The sequence below is a fragment of the Leptonychotes weddellii genome, chromosome 11, assembly GCF_054177405.1.
Source record: "Leptonychotes weddellii isolate Sample4059 chromosome 11, ASM5417740v2, whole genome shotgun sequence".
NCBI classification, from domain to species: domain Eukaryota; kingdom Metazoa; phylum Chordata; class Mammalia; order Carnivora; family Phocidae; genus Leptonychotes; species Leptonychotes weddellii.
The window spans coordinates 32,183,742-32,200,709 of NC_138379.1; positions in this window are offsets into that span (position 1 = coordinate 32,183,742).

The following is a 16,968-nucleotide window of genomic DNA, read 5'->3' on the forward strand; positions in this document are numbered from 1 at the left end:
ATTCCCCTGTCAAATTTCCATTTTGATTTAGATTTTAATTAAGTTTCTTTAGGAGTCTCTATCTTACCCTAGATATTTGAATCAAAGTACCTTTCCTTTTCATTTATTTGTATTAGGTCTTCAGAGTTTCTCCCCTACAAGACACAATTGTTGTAGACTGGTGGAGACTAGCTAGCACACAATGTATCTGATAGTAGCGACTCTGGAAATCAAGCAGGATGTCCCCACCATAAGTTGTGTGTTAAGTTCCTCCAAGCAAGAGAAAGACTTATATTTTATATCGTCGTGTGTAATTAAAGACTATGTATTTCAGGAGAGTGGGTGGCAGACAGAACATTACACATGTTAAGCAGCCACTCTATGTCCCAGGCATTAGGCTATACACTTTATACATGTAATTCATTCACTCTGGTGAAATAAGTCATATTAGCCTCTTGTCATATTTGCAAGGTTAAATGTTAGATCAGAGAGGCTACCATTTCACAGAGCTGGAAACAGGTTATCCTGGGTTTTAAACTAGTTTGACCAGCCCCCCAAAACTCTCCTCTTTGCACTACACTGGGATAAGTCTGTATGCATTTTTTTTTAAGATTTATTTATTTTTTTGACAGAGAGAGAGAGACACAGCGAGAGAGGGAACACAAGCAGGGGAAGTGGGAGAGGGAGAAGCAGGCTTCCCGCCGAGCAGAGAGCCTGACATGGGGCTCGATCCCAGGACCCTCGGATCACGACTTGAGCCAAAGGCAGATGCCTAACTGACTGAGCCACCCAGGCGCCCCTCATGTATGTATTTTTCAATCAAAACATTGAAACAACTATAATGCAGCCCCCTTTTTCTTTGTGAAAGACATGAACTTAACTGCAATGCATTCAAGACCTAGGCAGAGTACACAATGCGCGTGTGCACAAATAACACCAGCCTGCCACTCATGTGATGCTAAGTCATACCATGTCCTTGGTTTCCATTTCTCATCAATTATATGCCAAACCTCTAACATATCTTTTAAAATCGTTTTTCCTTTTTTTATTGTGATAAAATACACATGGCATACAATTGTTTTCACCACTTGAAGTATGAATTCAGTGGCATCAAGTACCTGCACAATATTCTTCTTCTTTTTTCATTCAATAAGCATTTATTGAGCATTCAGTGCACAATGTTCTTACACAACCATTGCTACCATCCAGTTCCAGAACTTTTTCACTGCCCCCAAAAGGAACCCATGTACCCGTTAACCAGTCACTCTCTTGCTCCTCCCCTCAGCCCCTGAAAACCACTAATCGGTCGTCTCTATGGATTTAAGTATTCTGGATAGTTCATGCAAATGGAATCATACAATATGTGACCTTTGTGATTGGCTTCTTTCACTTAGTATAATCTTTTCAAGGTTCATGTCTGTTGTAGCCCAGATCAGTATTTCATCCCTTTTTATTGGTGAATAATATTCCATCATACAGCTATACCATTTATGTTGACCCATTCATCAGTTGGTAGACATTTAAGGAGGGTGGAGAGAAACTATACATTAAATGTATAAATCAATTGAAAGAGCCATCCACGTCTTCAAAAGGTTAAAATACAGCAAAACGTGCATCTTAAAATTGAAGAATTGGTATCATTTACTGAAAAACAGTTTATTTGAGCTGTGTCGCTTTTACAGGGTTGAATCAGAGACTATATTTAGTGGCTGTTCTAATATATTTTTGTGTATTGGTTAAACAGCAATGTGTTTGTTTTCATGTAAAAAAAATCATTAGGGAAAAAGAGCTAGCAAATAAACAAGCCAAATTTCTGCTTACCTGACACCTGTTAGGCAGTTTCATAAATTCCAGAAAAGCTATATATGTCCATTCCAGATGCCAGAAAAGTGCTGATTTAGTTTGAGTTCCTGCTGTGAAATATAAAAATTATAGGAAATTAAAATGTGCATCCTGTTGATGAATGCTCAAAGCAGCATTATTTACGTAGCCCTAAACTGGAAATAACACACAGCCATCCATCCACAGGTGAATGGATAAACAAGCTGAGAGAGTACTATTACCATTACTACTCAGCAATAAAAAGGATCAAACTATTGAGACATACAACAGCATGAATGGATCCTAAAATAATTAGGTTGAATGAAAAAAGTCAGATTAAAAAAAAGTGCATACTATATGACTCTATTTACATAAAACTCTAGAAAATGTAAACTAATCTATAGTGACAAAAAGCAGATCAGTGATTGTTGGGTAAGATGAGTGGGGAAGGTCTAGGGGGAGGAGTTAGAAAAGAGAACAAGAAAACTCTCGGGAATGAGGATTGTGTTTATTCTCTTGATGGTGGTGACAGTTTCACAAGAGTATACACATGTCAAAATTTATAAAATTGCACACTTTAAGTATGTACAGTTTATTATATCTCAGTTAGACCTTAATAAAGCTGTTTTTAAAAATACATGAGTAACTGGGCGCCTGGGTGGCTCAGTTGGTTAAGCAACTGCCTTTGGCTCAGGTCATGATCCTGGAGTCCCGGGATCGAGTCCCGCATCGGGCTCCCTGCTCGGCAGGGAGTCTGCTTCTCCCTCTGACCCTCCTCCCTCTCATGCTCTCTGTCTCTCATTCTCTCTGTCTCAAATAAATGAATAAAATCTTAAAAAAAAAAATGTATGAGTAACTAAAAAAATAAGTACATGTCCCAAACTTAATGGCTGTGAATGATTTTTCATCCAGATAAAATGTGAAACAAACTATTACTATTAGCAAAAAGAAAGGGCGGAATAGCCAGCAATTGGCATTTTTTATTTTATTTTGTTACTGAAGTATGGTTGACACACAATAGCAAATAGTATTTTTAATATGAGGCACCAAGACCCATCCTATTAGTATGCTGAGGGAAACAATTTCAGGTATACACAATCTGCTGATAGTTACTTGGTAATAAGTAGGAGCCTATGGTTAGGCTCCCAATTTTTAACTTTATCAAAAATATCCATGCACTCCATTTCTCCATGAGAATTTTTTTTTTTTTAATTACAGGCAGGTGGGTCTATCTTACTGGCATCAGCAGGTTAAAGCTAGCAAGCATACGCACGCTGAAAACCATCTTACCATTATGCTACTCTTGGGCAGCTCGACATACCACAAACCCGGCCAACTCAGGAGTGAGTACTAACAATTCAATTGATGCCAATTCTTAGGGGACAGGATGAGTAGGTGGGAAATGCATAATCCATTTTTGTACATGAAGAAAGAAAGGTGTTCAACAAAACTCACACTGAACATGGGCCTACAACTTTCTGGTTTTACCCAATCTAAGTCAAGTATGCAGATTTTAGAAATAACCAGAGGGCTTCCTTCGCATAGGACTTTGGAAAGAACAGAGAACCATTTACTGAGGATGAAGACACCACGCCGAGAAGCATATTGATGGTGCAGAGTGCTAGACAACCAACTTTAAACCATGTTCGAGGTGTTTCTACTCTCATCTCCAGTTTTCCCTAGAAAAGTGGATTCATAACACAAAGAGCTAAGGATATATATCTGACCTATTTTAAAAACATTTTGTATCCATCGTGTGGATACTCAGGACCTAGCTGCTCTTATGATGTCTGCTCCTTGCTTTGGGTCATTTCCCCTTACTCTCCAGCATGGCTGGGTGTTGCTAGAGCACTGTTGGTTCAACTGGACTGTTTTAGTTTTAATTCATTCTGTCCTCGGCACCTTAATTATCTTTTAGGATCCGCATTAATTTCCCATCCCTGACCTACGTCTCATTCTTCTTCAATACTCCCTTGCACACACACACACACGTCACTTCAGTGGGAAGAGCCACTTCTTGCTTTAAGTCTTGCCGAAAATCCATCGCCTATTGGGCAGAAACGCAGAAACATCGATGCCAAAATACCTACTCGCACAACTCCATTTCCTGTTGCCTTGGCAATATCAGCTCAGGGAGTTACTACTTCATCCCCTCATGCCTAACATTACGTGAGTTTTGCAAGCTGAGCAGGAATCTCCAGTACACACTGGAGGTCAGGGTACCATGCCCACGTGTATCTCAAATGGACTAATTTGCTCCTGGTACCAGATCACAATATTCTAATTGCATCTCAGAAAGAAAGTGTGCTTCATCCTACCACATGTTTCAAATGAAATTTTTAAAACCCACATCAGGCAAAAGACATAACGAACAGAAAATATTACCTAGGATTTCCGAGGTCTCTGCCTTTTGATTTCCATGTGCGTTGGTAATGGGAAGGTAGAACAGATGGTGACAATCTCATTGAATATGGTGTGCCCGTTATCATAGCCCATGCTGCCAGGCAATTCTTCACCAGCCAAGGATGCAGTAAAAGGGACTGTGGCTTTCAAAAGCCAGTGATGAGCTCTGTGGGACGGGTGATTAGGCAGGGGTAGAGTGGGTGGTTTATGGCCTTTAGAGGCAGTTGCTCTGTGAAACGGTTGACACCTGGTGCAATCCGGGGGGGGGCAGGGAAATGGGGGCGGGGAAATGGGGGCGGCTGGTTTGACTGATAAACAGCACCACAACTCCAGCTTAGAAGAGCTTCCAGATCTTTTCCCAGTGGAGCCCTCTCATTCTGGCCCTACCTTAGGAGGAAGAAAACCGACTCCCAACTATGCATATGCCTCATATTTGGAAAAAGGAGCCAGTTCCAGCCCTGGCAGCCCTGTACAAAATATGAATGGAAGTGGCTTTGTTCTGACACATTGGATTACTTTCAGGATCAGGCAACAGGTGGTTGTTGAAATCACCCAGCCCTCCACATCTACTGTCTCACTGCAAAACTCCTCTCCAATTATTAGAGCAAATGCAGTAACTTAAAATGAAATTCATTTCATAATTCATAAAATGCCACAAGTGAATGGAAATCAAGGTGCTTGTAAATACTATGCCTCTGTACATTTTCCAGTTTGCTAGGAGTCTTGCAGAGACTTAATTAAGCATTCTCGGGTTCTACTTGATAAGGTGGCATTTGCTATCAATTTATAGGTTTGAATTTGCAAGACAAGCAATCAAGAGGCTAGTTATTCCCTTCTGGGTGTTTTGCACATAATTGGAATAAGCAGAAAGAGAGGAGAGGTGGCAGCAGGTTCGGCTGGTGTGTGTCTAAGAAACACTGTCATTTTCCCTACCAAAGGAAACAGTATTCTACCCATAAAACAAAAGCCTGCTCTGCTACCCACTGAACATTTGCTTGAAACTTATTTGTATTGCTTCCATGTTCCTGTTAGACATAAGCTGTGATTCCCCGTTTTTTCAGCCTGTCTTTTCTCAATGGAATCACATCTTCTTTCCCATTTCCTATCCAAGTTTACATGAGGTCTTCTTTTTAAATAGAGCCAGGCAGAGATTATTTAATATTTTCTATTACAAAAATTGTGCATGCTTATTAAATAAAATGGGACCAGGAAAAAGAAAACACAGAAAAGCAAGAATTTGTAGAAGTCTGTCCACGTTAACATTTTAATGTATTTTTCTAGTTTTGTTTCCTATACAGAGGTTTCCAAAAACATTTAAAAATCATTATAGAGATATAATTCTGTATGCTTTATTTTGTAACTAATTGGTAACATATACTTCGCGAATAAATATTTAAATTGTTGAATAATATTCTATCGGTTAGACATTATCCATTCTCTAAAAAAACATTTATTGCATTTTTGAACATTCAAGAGGTTTTTAAGTGTTCTAATATTACAAATAATACTCTGATGGAGAGTTTTGTGTATCATCAGACCTTTCTATAATACAATTACTTATTTTGAAAAAATTTCAAATTTAGACTTTATATTTTCAAAAATGGTTCAATTTTACACCCCATTAGCAGCATATGAAAGCTCTTATGGATATTACAAGGGTTTTTTTTTTTTAAATGTTTACTGATTTAATAAGCAAAAATGGTATCTCATTTTCATTTGCATTACTTTGATTACTAGTGAGGTTATTTTTCCACTTGTTTTTAATTGAATTTCCTCTGTTATGAATTGTCCATGTCTTTGGCATATGTATCTATTAGGGGCCTTCTATTCTCTCCCTTGCATGAGTGCTCTCTACTATAGAAATGTGCTGTCATATTTGACGCATTGTTGTTCTCTAACTTGTCACCTGCCTTTTAAATTTGGTTATTAAATTCAAATTTGGTTAAATGTTAGTCTTTTCTTTTGCACTTATTCTGTAGCTTTTAAGCTTAGAAAATCCCCATGGACATCAATACTCAGAAGCTCCACAGTTGAGGAAAAGATTGTATGAATTCTTTTTATGTATTTAACCCTTAATCCATCTACAGTTTACATTCTTGATAAACTGTGGAAACCAACATGGATTAATTCTTCCCCAAGTGTTGTTAATCAGCAGTATAAAATCAGCAGAGAAAGAATAAACTTTCTCTTTGTCGCTGACTGGGAAAGCTTCCATCTCTCTCTCTCTCTCTCTCTCTCTCTCTCTCTCTCTCTCACACACACACACACACACACACACACACACACACACCATGAAGATAATTTATTGCTCTTCCTTCCACACAGTGAGGTTGCCCCAGCATGAAAGATTACTGCCTTAAATTCAGATGTTACTACGGCTGAGACTCTTGTCAGAGTGTTCTCTCTGCTGAGTCAGGCCTGCTCAATGCCACCTGAATGAATGATATCTGAGCTCACCATTTCCCCTCGGGCCCTGCATAGTAGAAGTGTTCACTACCCAACTCCCTTGGATCAGTTTCCTAATCTCCGAGCATCATTTCTGTGTCCATCTATCCACCCTCAATTTTCAACAATGTTTGCCTTGGAAGTGGCAACATACTCTCCAAATGAGCTTCTTTCCAAACCAAAGCAATGGCTCAGCGACTTAAAAACACCCAGGGCAGGCTGCCTTCCAACTCCGGCCAGGAAGAAATCCAAGACTAATTATTTTCCCTTCTCCCATCAAAATCTGTATCTATGTGCTATTTCCACAGGGAAGACCACACTCTCTACTTAGCCAAGTAGCAACGAATCTCTCCAACCAAACTCCTTCAAGTCTGACTCTAAATATACCATCAGAGGCCACTACGCCTGACCTATTAGCTTCCCGTGGCTGCCATAACAAATTTCCCCAAGCCACAAACTTTCATGACCTAGAGCAAAACAAATTTATTCTCTTACAGTTTTGGAAGAAATCTGAACCAGGTTTCAATGGGCTAAATTCAGGCGTCAAAAAAGCTTTCCCTTCTAGGTCTAGGGAAGATTTCATTTTTTTTCCCCCAGCTTCCAGAAGCCACTTGCATTCTTTGGCTCATGGTCCCTTACTCCATTTTCAAAGCCGCCTGTCTACAATCTTCAATTCTCTGACTCTTCTTCCTCTCGGTTTTACTTATAAGGATCCTTGTGATTACATTGGGTCTACCTCAATGATTCAGGATAATCTCCTCATATCAAGATCCTTAATCCGATCTGCAAAGTCCTTTTTACCATGAAAAGCAACATATTCACAGATTCCAGGGATTAAGAAGTGAGCTCAATATTTAGAGGTCAGTATCCTGCCTACCACTCTAAAGCCAGACTGAGGAAACAACACCCCATAGGCATAGAGATTTTGGGTCAGAAACAGGATCAGCGTGCTAACAATCAAGTATATATATGTGTATGGGGGGTGCCATCCTTTCATTAATTTTTCTTTTACTCTTTCAAGAGAGACAACATAGAAGTGTCTTTAATGACTAATCACTAATAACAGAATGTCCTGTTTATTCCCGGACTCTAAAGCTTACTGCCTAGCAAGTTACTTAATAAATACTCCGTGCCTCAATTTTCTCGTGTACAAAATGGTAAAAATGATAGCACCTTTGTCATAGAGGGGCTGTATCCATAAAAGTCATTCATTAATGTAGAGAGCTTAGAAAAATGCCTAATCGATAGAAAATACTCAGAAAGTTAGCTTCTATCATCCTCATCCTCAGCATTATCATTACTCATTCATTTAATAGTTTTCTAAGTCTCAGGTACTAGGCTATGTACTAGGATTTATATGCATTTTTTCCCCAAAACTCTCAAAATCTAGGAAAAGTGACAGGCACTTAAATAACTGAGTGACAAGCCATACTTTACTAAAGCTAAATCATTTATAGACACACAGAAAATTGAGCAGTTGGTCCTGAGGCTGTTGTACTGTGTGATGTGTTTGGTGGGGAGCAGAGAGCAGAGCAGAGGGCAGAGCAGAGGAAATCTTCAATGAAGATGTGCCATTAAGTGATGCATTGAATGATAGGAGTTTGAACAGTGAAGAATTTAATGCACGCTTAAATCTCTCTTAGCATAATCGGTTTGATACTACATTGGCTTACAAAACACCTATAATTTTTGGCCTCATCCTGATTCTATATGCAGTGGGAAAGAGAAATCATATAAAACAGAATTGTCACCAAGGAGGCAAGGCTTACATACTCAAAACCATGAAGACACATGTGCCTGCCTACTTGCTTCGGGAATAATCAAAAGACAGACTGAAGGAACAAGAAGATTTAATTTTCCCAGCATACTGAAAAAACCATTCCATAATATTCAAAGGAAGCCTTTCATTCTGTGGGTGCGGCTGAAATCCAGATTCATCTAAACTTCTAGCTCTTACATAGACCTGAAATCAAATTCTGGTCACGTGATGCTCAATCACGAGCTCTTTGGGCAAAAGTAAAGTGCCTTGGCTTTGAGCTATTATCTTTAACAAGCTTTCTTCAGTACTGCCCACTTTTTACCAGCATAATATACACCGGACACAGCATCACTGCCTTGGTTAAAGATAAACTACATTTCTGATGTCCTAAGGAAGCATCTTTACTTTCAATATTGAATTTTTTTATAATTTAATAATCAACCATAAATGATAAATCATTGTAAAAGTACAGGGCCTTTGCCTCTTGCTTCAAGATGTGTGTGCATGTTCAAAGAATGAAACCTACATTCAGACTCACCAGACGCTGTGGCTTTTGTTATCAGCACTGAGACTTAAAATGATTCAATAACTCGCTCAAGCTTATGTTACCAGCAAGTGGAGAAGCCAGGATTTGAACCTCTTTCTGCCTGGTTGAAGAATTTGTGAACTTACAACTTTAATATGCTGATTTTTTAGTCTATTTCCTAACTAAACGGGTTTCAAAGGTGAGCTACACACTGGAGAGGAGAAAAAAAACGGACTAACCTTTGTTGATTCTCTGAAAAAGTGGCTATTTTTTACCCGCAAGGTCCAAGATCGATGTACTCCTTGGCTAGACCCAACTTAGGTCACATGAGAGACCAAGGAAAACAATGATTAATATGCTCTTCATTGACAGATGCAGTCAGTATCTTCCTTTCAATCTCCTCTCTAGACAGACGCAGCCGGAGGAATGGGTTTCTGACTGTCCAGGAAAAGTGCATGGGAAATAACAGTCATCCCATCAACATCATCTCCAACAGCTGACTTCTCAAATGTGCTCACCTTTGAGCACAGTTTTGTTTTTTGCTTTTTTTAAAGTCCTTAGACACCCTGATAATTTGTGAGACACCATTCTTGTTACAGATACTATATGGGATTTAAAGTTCACTTCTCTTGACTACCTCACTAATATTTTCCCAGAAGGGGCATACACAACGGTCATGTTCCACATTATTTCATTTTATTTCTGTCTGTGGTGAATTCTACTTTTTCCCAAGTCCTTCTTTTTAATACTCTCTCCATTTGTTCTAGAAATTGTTTAAGAATGGTGCTGAACTCAGGATGCCTGGGTGGCTCAGTCGGTTGAGCGTCCGACTCTTGGGTTCAGCTCAGGTCATGATCTCAGGGTGGTGAGGTCAAGCCCTGCATCAGGCTCCACGCTCAGTGGAGGTCCACTTGAGATTCTCTCTCTCCCTCTGCTCCCCCCCCCACCCCTACATGTGTGCGCTCTCTTTCTCTCTGTAAAATAAATAAATCTAAAAAAAAAGAAAAAGAATGGTGGTGAACTCTAGACTTATCAGAACTTTTCTTCTTAGAGAAGATATATCATAACATTATCATGTCTATACAGGTTAAAATGTTTATTATTACAGTTAAGGAAAGACCAAGGCAGCAGTGGTGTGCCTTCTAGTATTTGAAGGTCTGTCACACGAAAAGGACAGATCTGCTGTTCCTAGGACTAGCAGCAAAATGGGCAGAAGGATAGAGCCTTTGAGAAAACTGGGCAGGCAGAACATATTATGAGGAGGCAGATTTGAGGTCAAGACAAGGAAATATTTTTCATAAGTGGTGTTATTCTACAACAAAATCTGCTTTCTCATGAGGTAATGAGCCTTTCATCATGAGAAGCATGCAAGCAGAGGAGGAAAGATTGCCTGCTGGGAATGATACACATAATATTCCTACATGGGTAAGAAATTAGAACAAGTGACATCTAGGGCCCTTTCCAACTCTGAGATTATGAGTCTGTGTTATAAAATATATAGAGTAAAAAAATATCTATATTGAAGATATGGCTAGCATGTCTAAAATCTTTTATATAAGCACTTCATTGCCTATAGGCGCTAAAAGAAAAAATTTGCTTAATTAAGGGTTTGCTAATTAATAAATAAATGAACAATTGACAATTCTTTAAATGATAGTTATCTATAGAAAGAAAGAATAGTGTTGAGAAAGGAGGCTTTCTTTTTTCCCTTTTTTCTTAACAATACAGAAAAGCAATTTATCGACAAACTTTTTTTTTTTTTTAAATCCCTTTGTTCACTCCAGGAAGCCCTTGGAGACGGCACATAGTGAAAAGGAAGGAGGCAAGTCTTGAGTAGTGTCTAAATTTACCAGACCAAATTCAGCAATTTCGGTAACAGCAAGTTCTTCATAGAAAAGCTTGAACATTTGAAAGTTGGAAACGGATTCACCTCTCCTCACATTCTTAACACACAACTAGTTACACATTGTTGTACAGCAAAACTTTGTAGTTTAAAGCAACACAAAGTGGGTGCAGGGAAGTGGGAGGTCCAGGCTTCCCGTTACAGAATGAACAAGTCACGGGAATTAAAGGCACAACATAAGGAATATAGTCAGTGATACTCTTAATAGTGATGGAGTTGCACTTGTGGTGAACCCTGCATAATATATGACCTTGTGGAATCACTACATTGTACTCCTGAAGCTAATGTAACATTGTGTGTCAACTCAACTCAAAGAAGACTCCTTTTTATTTAAGTCACAATGCAATTTGAATAGGGTTTAGCTAGGTGGTTCTTTTGCTCATCTCCACTAGACTTTCTCACCGAGTTCAGCCCCCAGTCACCTGGGTGTCTTTGCTTATGTAGGTCAGCTGTGAGTTTGTCATGGGGGCAAATGGGCCACGATTCTCTCATCATTCAGCAGGCTAGTCTTGGAGATGGTGGTAGTAAAAGAGAGCGAGCCCCAAAGTACAAGCACTTTTCAAACCTCTGCTTTGTCACTTTTGCTATTATCTCACTGAATAAAGTATAAGTCATGAGTTTCATGGTGTCTTCCCAAAAATTCATAGGTTGAAGTCCTAACTTCCAATACTTCAGAAAGTGAACTTACCTGGAATTAAGTTTGTTGCAGATGTAATCAGTTAAATTAAGATGAATTCATATTGGAGTGGGCACCTAATCCAATAGGACCTTAAAAATAGGACCTAATCCACTATGTCCTTATAAAAAGGGGAAATTCTGAGATAGGCAGGCACGCATACACACAGGAAGAACACCTTGCAAAGACTGGAATCATGTTGCCACAAGCCAAGGAACTACCAGAAAGTAGAAGACCGGGCTAGAAGAGACCCTTTCTTAGCGCCGTCAAAAGAACATAGCCCTGGGCGCCTGGGTGGCTCAGATGGTTGGGGCGTCTGCCTTCGGCTCAGGTCATGATCTCGGCGTCCTGGGATCGAGTCCCGCATCGGGCTCCCTGCTCCTTGGGAGCCTGCTTCTCCCTCTGCCTCTCTCTCTCTCTCTCTGTCTCTCATGAATAAATAGATAAAATCTTTAAAAAAAAAAAAAAAAAGAACATAGCCCTTCCGCTTTCTTGATCTCAGACTTCTAACCCCCAGATTTGGGACACAATAAGTTTCTGTTTTTCAGGCCACCCAGTCTGTGGTATTCTGGTATGGCAGCCCTAGCAGACCAATACGGGAAGTCACATACCTAGTCCAGAGTCAGTACGGGACTGACCAAAGCGGGGACCAATTCTGCATCAGTACACCACAGAGAGTTAATATGTACTTGCAAATAGCTGGGTTTTGAAATCATTTTTAAGTGACTCCTCTGTGTTGCTATGCCATCAACTTGACCCACAGTTAGGTTCATTTGGTTTTTTTTTTTTTTCTTTTAATTTTAGGGATCTTTTTTTTAATTTAATATTATTTCAGAATTGTGTACACTACTTACATTGTCCCAGATTCAAATCCATAAAATGAAGTACATTCTAGAAACTTTACCTTTTGTGGCCATTCCTATCTTGGGGGCAGAAGTGATCTATATAGATTGCTAGCATACAGGAGACCTTTCCTTCTTTATACCTCCCTCTATTATAGCCGTTACCATGATGAATTGTAATTCTTGGATGTTTCTATTTCCTTCCTAATCTTATAAGCTTTGCAGTGACGGAAGTCATGTCTTAATTTTCTTTGTCTTTAATGCCCAGCTCAGATAGTCAGTCATTTAATTATTTATAAGTTCAGAAAATGTTTATTTAGGGCCTACCTTGTGCTAGCACATAACGATGAAGATGACAGACCTGTTTCCTGTACTTACGGGGCCTAAATTCTCACAGAAAAGTAAAAGGACAACTATACTAAAGTGTGGTGAATATTATAGAAGAGGAAGAAAGTGCTCTATAAATGCTTATAAATTAATGTTGTTTTGCTGCCAAAGCACTGCTTGGATAATTCTCATTATATTTACCTCTGGGAGGCTGAATAGGACTTGGAATAGAACTTGAAACTACTCGTGTAGCTGAATTTGTGTTTTCAAAGTTTCCTAATTTTTCCCCCCACTGAACTGACAATGGCCAATCACATGGTTGTCATGAGGATCAGAGCTGGCCTGGGGACTGGAGAGCTTTTCAAATGACACTTTCTATAGTGTTGCTACACACATCAGTCACACGTAAGCAGCAGAGAGAAACGTCAGATTAGATGGGGACAAAGGGCAAGAGTAATAAACACGGAAGTCAACCCAAAAAAGCCAGCAGCATTCCACAGATTAAGTCTGTTTACTTCTTACAGGAGGAGCCCAGGTTCCTTTAGTCACAGAAGTTAATGGGAGCAGGAGCAAAGTAAGCCTCTTCAATTATTCATGGAAACACATCAGTAACAAGCAATTATTGCATTTGGTTAAAGGGATGCAGTTGGCTTCGAACATGGAACCAGATGTCTTTTCAGAAACCTGTACAACCTCCAGAAGAAGAGAGCATCAATGTCTAATTACCAGCCATTGCACCCAATCTGCATACCCTGACAGTATAATCCGGCATGTCTCCATTCTGGCTGCACATTAGAATCACCTGGGATACTAAAAAAAAAAATCACAGACATCGCTCTGATTCTTCTTTAATTGGTCTGGGGCGGGACCTGGGCATATTTTTAAAAATTTCTCAGTGAGACCTTCCACTGGGCGGCCAGGTTGAGAATAATTGGGGTAGCCATCTGAGATCATCCTTAGATAACAGAATAAATAGAATCTTGTTAACATTTATTTGACCTCTTTGCCATTTGTATTAAAATGACAATGAACCAAAACTCCCACCAAGGGTCATTGCTAGCATCCTTGTTGGTACTCGTGAGTACACGAGTGACATGTACCGCTAACTCATTCTGCCATTTTGAGGAAGTCATTTTACATCTCAGATACTCTATTTCCTCATCTGTATAAAGGAGGCATTGGTCTAGATCAGAGTCACAAAAATGTCTACAGCAGAACCTAAGAGTACGGACTCTGGAGTCAGGTGGCCTGGATTCAAGTACCTGTTCTGCTAATACCATCTCTATGCACTTGATCAAGGTGCTTGCTTGCTTTCTGCCTCAGTTTCCATTTCTGTAAAGTGGAAGTGGTTACAGTGCCTCAGAGTGTTGTTATAAAGGTTAAATGAGTTAACACATACAAAGTGCTTGCCAACAGTGTCCAGCTAGTGTTGTTATCATTTGCAAGGTCGCATAGCTTTTGAGCTGTGGAAATTGACTTCTATTGTGTGAGCTGTGATAGTTTATTTGTTCTATTTGTTCCCACAGTCTGAGTAAAATACTCCTAGAGGGTTGTGAGGGCTCAATAGTTAATACAGGAAAAGCACTCGGACACTGGCAAATACCAATATTTGCTTGATAACTGAGCTTAATAACCCAATAAATGCCACCAATTATATTATTATTTAGTGTAGGGCAAAGCAGGTAAAGTAACTGCTTGACATGGCAGGAGGGTTCATGTTCTAACACAGGATGCTAACACTAAGCTTTAGCGGACTTTTGCCATGCCAGGTCTTCTGATCTTTTCCAGAAGAAGATTTTTATCTGAAATCCCTGGATTTATAATATTGACAACTAAATAATTGTTATCATGTTAAATGAACATGTCCAGTATCATCAGATTTCAACTTCTGGTCTAAATGTTTTGGGAGCCCTCTTAACAGGAGGAACATTTTGCTGCAGTTCTCAAATCCTCCCCAGATGGTATAGTTACACAGAGAACTTGTTAGATACACAAATTCCTGAGTCCCGCTCCAGACCTATGGAATCAGAAACTCTGGGGGTGGTGCCCAGTAATCTGTTTTAACAAGCCTTCCAGGAGATTCTGATGTGTGCTTGGTCACTGAACCGCTGGTGTAGTCTTTAAAAGAGATTCAAGGGGCGCCTGGGTGGCTCAGTCATTGAGCGTCTGCCTTCGGCTCAGGTCATGATCCCAGGGTCCTGGGATCGAGCCCCGCATCGGGCTCCCTGTTCAGCGGGAAGCCTGCTTCTCCCTCTCCACTCCCCCTGCTTGTGTTCCCTCTCTCGCTGTGTCTCTGTCAAATAAATAAATAAAATCTTTAAAAGAGATTCAAATCCCAGCTCCAAAGCCCGGTAGCTGTGACACCTTGGTCAAGCTGGATGAAGTCTCTGAAGCTGTGATCTAGCAGAGTGTGCTTAAGAAGATAAAGACAAATCACCCCTTTCAATTTGGCCCCTCCTTTCTATTTCTATGGGAAAAGTCACCATCTTTCTGCTTGTTATTCCTTTACTTTAGGGATAATAATTCTAATTAAAATGTTCAAGGGGCACCTGGGTAGCTCCGTCAGTTAAGCGTCTGGCTCTAAACTCAGCTCAGGTCTTGATCTCAGGGTCTTGAGTTCAAGCCCCAGGCTCCTACTTAAAAAAAAAAAAAAAAAGTTCAACTGTTGCATCTAGGAGTCCAATTCTGTTGCAGTCTACACATAGACATGAAAACCCACTCTCAAAAACAATCAAAAAAAACCATTTTCTGATGTCTCCTGGACACCAGAGCAGTTAAATCCTAGTGCCTTGTCTCATTTCCAGACTCTTGTTTATATTGAATTTCCATCTGTGATTATCAGGCTTCTTATCTGTGGACCAGGAAAGCACCTTCCCCCTCTTCTAGTCTTACTCTTGGGACATGTCTAATTTTATATTCTTTTATTTTGCTGTAAAACACCAAAGTAGTAAAACAGTGAACTTATTCAGCTAGTAATTTAGATCTTTATATTGGCTCAAAAAGAAACATAAAGTCAAAGAACAACTCTGCAAGCCTAAGCCACATGGATGATACAAGAAAAATGGAAGAAAATGTCACTAATTTTCCCTCCCAGCCCTGACCTCGCCCAGTCTCCTGCTTTTGGGAGACGAGACACCCAATGAGTAGAGGGTGAGAGAGGTTAATAGGAACACAGATGCTCAGGCTTGCAAAAAACTGCAAAAGGCCCTCAGTTCCCAAAGACGAATATACAGGAAGAATTAACTGGAAAGAGGTCTATTCTAAAAATATACAGATTCCCGGCAACACTCTCAATCTACTGAATGTAGATGGTTACAGAACTTCAGAATCTGAATTTTGTTTTTTTGTCTCTGATAAAATGGACTGGTATTTGGAAATCCTAATCCAGTTATTTCTGCTTATTTAATGCTCCAATTTCCATTTGAATAGCCTGAGAGAGAGGGAACTCATTACCAGGAAAGTAATGTGCTGTTGTGTCCATGAATGTAAGTTCTGGGCCAGACTGCCTGGTTCCCAGTCCTGATCCTGCCACCGGGGCTGCACGACCATGACCTTCAACAAGTTACTAACCTCTGTGTCCCTTGGTGCCTTCGCTGCAAAATGGGGCTAACGCGTGTTTCAGTACCTGCCATGAGTTTCCTGTGGCCGCCAGAAACATCGTAGCTTAGAAGAACAGACATGTCATCTTTCACTGTTCTAGAGGCCAGAGGTCTGAAATCAAGGAGACGGCAGGGCTGTGCTCTTCTGGGGACTCTAGAACAATGTCCTTTCTTGCCTCTTCCAGCTTCTGGTGCCTGTCAGGCTTCCTCAGCTTCCCTGTCCTGTGGTCCCATCACTCCAATCTCTGCCTCCATCTTTACATAACCTTCTCTACTATGTGTCTCCCACTTGTCATTGGATTTAGGGCCCAGTCTGAAAAATCAGGGTGATCTCTTCAGCTTAAGATCTTTACAAGAGAATTTTTAAAAAAGAATCCCCATAGGTTCTGGGGATTAGGACAAGGGCTTGTTTTTTGGGGTCCCATCATTCAACCCACCAAAGTACGCAAAGAGCTAAAGCATCTAGTAAAGTATGTACTTGGTACATGGCAAGTGCTCTATAAATATTCCCAGTTTCTCATGCAGTCTCTCATATTTGGGGAGCATTGACTGTAGAAATCTCTGCTTTGTCTTAAATTAAAATAAATCTGTCATATTCCTTTATTGGCCCTGATCCTCCCTTCTGGGGTCAATTAGACCATCCAAAATACATCTTCCACATGACAGCTCTCATGAAAGCATAGTTCAC